The sequence below is a fragment of the Spinacia oleracea genome, unplaced genomic scaffold (assembly GCF_020520425.1).
Source record: "Spinacia oleracea cultivar Varoflay unplaced genomic scaffold, BTI_SOV_V1 SOVchr0_121, whole genome shotgun sequence".
NCBI lineage: Eukaryota > Viridiplantae > Streptophyta > Magnoliopsida > Caryophyllales > Amaranthaceae > Spinacia > Spinacia oleracea.
In genome coordinates, this window is record NW_026614449.1 from 15328 (window position 1) to 20306 (window position 4979).

Genomic DNA, 4979 nt, shown 5'->3' on the forward strand with positions numbered 1-4979 from the left:
ATTAGATAGGAATTATTTCTAGTACGTAGCGAGAGCCCGCTAGTTGTTATATCCTAAGGAATTCATAAGATTCGAGAGATGCATGTTTTCCTAGTTATGATTGTTAATTAATTGTTATTGTCCGTTGTCCAATCCCGGTCTGCATTTATGGTGAACCGCTGCCCTAGATTCCCTTAATATTGTTATATTCCAGTTTGATTATTTGCCTTAGCTTAATATACAAACCAATCCAATTCTTTGTTACCAGTAGTCTAGATTAGTTAATTAATAGTGGAAAGAACATTGTTTCCCTGTGGATACGATCCCTGCTTCCCTTGCTACATTTTTAGTTGGTGAACGTTAGGTTTATCTTTGATAGGAGTGCGATTGAGCCTGTCAAATTTTGGCGCCGATGCCGGGGAAACGGTTTTATTTTCTGTTATTAATTGTTTTTCTGGATTATTGTTTGTCACTTCTCAAGGGACTCCCGTTCCTTGAGACCGGATCTCACGACTGTTTTCTAGTTCTTGCTTGTTTATGCCCAGGACTGTCCATACCAGCGATCTGACTTCGTTCGATCCTGAACCTGAACGGACCTTTCGTAGACGGCGTAGATTCGTTGAACAGTTGAGAGACTATTCTGACTCTGAATCCGACTATCTGATTAGCAATCTATTCCATACAGATTCAGAGATGGGTGACCAAGCACCACCACCCCCACTTGTGCCAAGGCTTACAGACTATTCTAAACCAAGTCTGTCTATGCTTCCCAAGGCAATCATGCCTTCCATTGCGGTCGAGAATTTCAAGATTGAACCCCAGCTGATAAACATGATCGAGAGACACCAATTCGGTGGGGAAAAGGGTGAAGACCCCAATCTCCACATTCAGTCTTTCATTCAGTATTGTGCCACCATTAAGCAGAAGAATTTAACACCGGAGCAGACTATGGAGATACTCTTTCCATTTTCATTGAGTGGGAAGGCCAAGCTATGGATTAACAGTCTCAACCGCGCAGCTATGAAAATCACCGATTGGAATTCTTTGGCCCTTGCTTTCTATGTTAAATATTTCCCACCTGAGAAGACAGCTCGTCTGAGGGGTCAGATATTAGGTATCTCTCAACAAGTAGATGAGAGTTTGTTCGAAGTTTGGGAGAGATTCAAGGACTTGCAAAGGGAGTGCCCACACCATGGTTTAGATGACTGGTTCCTGGTTCAGCAGTTCTACAATGGTCTGGGTAATGAATCTAGGTGTCTTTTGGATTCAGCTGCCAGTGGAAGATTCATGCAACTGGAGGTGCCTAGAGCTTTGGAGGTGATTGAGGAGATGGCCATCCATAGTGCCCAATATGGGAATCCTAGAGGTTTTGCCGACCGAGGTGTTAAGCATGAGATGAATTCTATTGAACAGCTTACTGCTCAGCTAACTGCCCTACATCACAAGCTCGACAATATACAGATCGCATCTTCCCAATCCACCCAACATGCTAGTGTCGCTGCAATAAGTGCCCAATCTGCTAATGTCTGTAATAGTTGTGGGATGCAGGGCCATTATGCACAGGTATGCCGAAGCTCCATCGAACAATGCAATGCATTCCAGTCCTACAAGCAGAACAATCCGTATTCCAACTCATACAATGAGGGGTATAAAAACAACCCCCTATTATCATATAGGAGTACTAATGTTCAGAACCCCCACCAGATTCAACACCCTCCACCACCACAACAACCCTACCAACCGCGGAGCAACTACAACTCGCAACCTAGTGGATCACCTGGCTTACCACCACAACCACAACCCACACAACCTGATCCCATGCTTGTAGAGATGAGGAATATGATGTTGGAATTGCAGAGATCTCTAAGCGAAAAGGATGCCAAAATCGATGCCCTCACTGCTCATAACAAGATCATGGATAAACAGTTGGCACAAATGGCTACCGCTCTTGCAGAGAGACCCAAAGGTCAACTCCCTTCACAGCCTGTGACCAGAGAGTCTGTAAATGCTGTCACTCTGCGGAGTGGATATGAGTATGATGGGCCACCTATGACTATAGAGGAAGGGGTTGAAGTATCTGTTAGTGGTGCTGTGCCAAGAGAAAGTGAGAAGGTGGTCAAGGATAAGGAAGCTGACACAGGGGTTGAGAAGAAAGTTGAGATACAAGTTCCACCTATCAAACTTCCCTTCCCTCATCGTCAGCTAAAGAACAAGCTAGACAAGCAGTTTGGTAAGTTCTTAGAAGTGGTAAAGAATCTGCAGGTAACAGTCCCTTTCACTGAATTAATTACTCAAGTACCTGCATACGCTAAATACATGAAAGACATCTTGACTAGGAAGAGAGCATTTAGTGAGGTGGAGACTGTTGCATTTACTGAGGAGTGCAGTGCCTTACTACAAAATAAGTCTCCACCCAAGTTGAAGGACCCCGGGAGTTTCTCTATCCCGTGTAATATTGGCAACCTTTTTATTGACAAAGCCTTATGTGATTTAGGTGCCAGTGTTAGTGTCATGCCCCTGTCTGTATGTACTAAGTTGAACATGGGTGATTTAAAAGTTACCAACATAACTCTGCAAATGGCCGATAGATCTGTAAAATACCCCCTAGGTGTCTTAGAAGATGTGCCTGTTAGAGTAGGTAAATTCTTTATTCCTGTTGATTTTGTTGTATTAGACATGGAAGAGGATAGGCAAATTCCTATTATTTTAGGTCGGCCTTTCCTACACACTGCGGGGGCAATCATAGATGTCAAGAATGGCAAGTTGACGCTAAATGTGGGAGATGATAAGGTTACTTTCAATTTAACCCATGTTGCTAAGAACCCTATGGTAGAGGAGTCATGTTTTGGAGTCAATATTTCTAATGATTATTTTAATACCGAATTGACTCATACTAACTCTAATAACTCCTCGGAAAAAGCACATGTTTCAAATTGTCTTGCAGGTGGAGGTGATCGGAGTATACACTCTTCGGCATGGGTTCGAAAGAAGGGACGGATTGATGATGCCACGACCCAAGGGGCCGAAAGTTCTGTAAACGGTGGACATCGTGTTCACGATCGGGGTCGTGATCTGTCACTTCCCGCACCACACAGCTCATCCAAGGTAATCGATGTGACACCAGGTGGCACCATCTTTGGTGCCCCCATTCGATGAGCTGTCGTAGCTCTCATCCCTTTCATGTCTATTGTCTGCGCATAAACGGAGATTGTGTAATGGGGACATTACATCAATCTCATAGGGGATGAGTATTTCATTATCCATTTATTGCCTTAGTAGTATAAGCTTGATTGTTGATTCTAATTTTTGTGTGTTTAGTTAGTATTTTCCATTACCTACGTGTGTTTAAGTATTTCTATTACCTACGTGTGTTTAAGTATTGTTTTTGGTGTTAGTGAGGCGAGAAGAGGGCATTACGCTGTTTGGGTGTTTCTTAATGTGCAGGCCTAAAGCCCCAAGTTCGAGAAAGTGAAATTAAGCTCAAGGCCAAGCACATTGCAAATCGCCCGATGCGGATCGGGCGAGCTGCGCCCGATCGGGCGCGCACGGATGATTTTCATAAAGCTTATTTCTGCCCGATCGGGCGCAGAATGCCCGATCGGGCGGACTGGCGAGTGGAATGCTCGATCGGTGGATTTTATATTGCCCGATCGGGCTGTCTAGCGAGTGGAATGCCCGATCGGGCGAAATTATTTTGCCCGATCGGGCGGTTGAGGAAAATTCGTGGAAAAGTCAAGGAGGAATTCTGGGCAGGAAAAGTCAAGAAAAGAGGCAATCGCAAATCGCCCGATCCGGATCGGGCGAGCTGCGCCCGATCGGGCGCGTACGGATCAGAAGAAAAGGATCGCAAACCGCCCGATCGGGCGGAATGTCGCCCGATCGGGCGAGATGCGATTTCAGCGACAAGTACACGGTTTCTTCTTTCTTTCTTCACTTCTTCTTCATCTTCAACCTAACTCTCTCTCTCTCCCTCCATTAAACCCCAACCTCAAAAAAAAAAAAAACTTCCAACCACCATATCTCCCTCAATTCTCCACCAAATTCAACAAAATTTTCATCAAAATCATCTCCTCATCATCCTCTACAACCTACACCTAATCGATTTAAGTTTTCACTCATCCCCACAAAATCCCCAAATTCACCCAAAAAACTCAAAAAACTCAAAAATTCAGATTTTTCATCAATGGCAAATAGACCACAAAGAAAATGCACGAGGGTACCAAGAAATCAACATGAGGCTTCCACAAGCCGAGCTCGGGAACCGACACCACCACCTCCACCACCGCAATTCGAGCCCGACACGGATTTTCCGGATGTCATCTTTATTACGGAGGAGCAACGAGCACGATTCATGCACCTCAAATTGAGGGAGGTAATCCCTACTCGCTTTATATGTCAAAAATCATTGCATGAAATGGGAATTGAGCGTGATGTAAAACGTGTTTTTGTTGGTGTTGGTATGAGTAGCATGTATGGTATGCTCCGTCTCACATTTAGGCGGTTGACTCTAGAATTTTTGAGTAGTTTTAATATTCGTAGGGATGGTTATCGAACCGTGTCATCGGTTCAATTTCGTGTCATGAACCGAACCTACACCATGAGCTTATCTGATTTTGGTAGAATTTTTGGATTGTCTACCACATATAGTAGGAAACCCAAGGAGACTCACAATAACTGCACCATGTGGGGAAAGCTTACGGGCAATGATAATCCCGGGAGTATGCAACATTTGCATGCTTCCAAGATACAACACCCGGTACCCATTGTCTTTTACAGGTTCCTAGGATTTACTATCTTTGGTAGGGATGAGACCCAAAACATTAGAAGTACGGAGCTAGAGATCCTAGGTGGCTACGTTTCTGAAGGAGAGGAGAGCTACAAAATGAACCTTGCACATCACATGGCCTCTCAATTTTATTCCATAGCCACCTCCACACATACTACCAAGATTACCATTGGTGGGTTGATCACCCACAAAGCCATGGCCACGGCCAATTTTA

General features: G+C 44.3%; 1 non-coding gene across 1 annotated transcript; it reads right to left on the bottom strand.

Moving 5' to 3' along the window:
• Positions 1–1071: 1071 nt before the first annotated feature.
• Positions 1072–1178, bottom strand: LOC130465298 (small nucleolar RNA R71). Its single transcript, XR_008925570.1, has one exon. It is a non-coding gene; the product is annotated as a small nucleolar RNA R71 (small nucleolar RNA).
• Positions 1179–4979: the final 3801 nt, after the last annotated feature.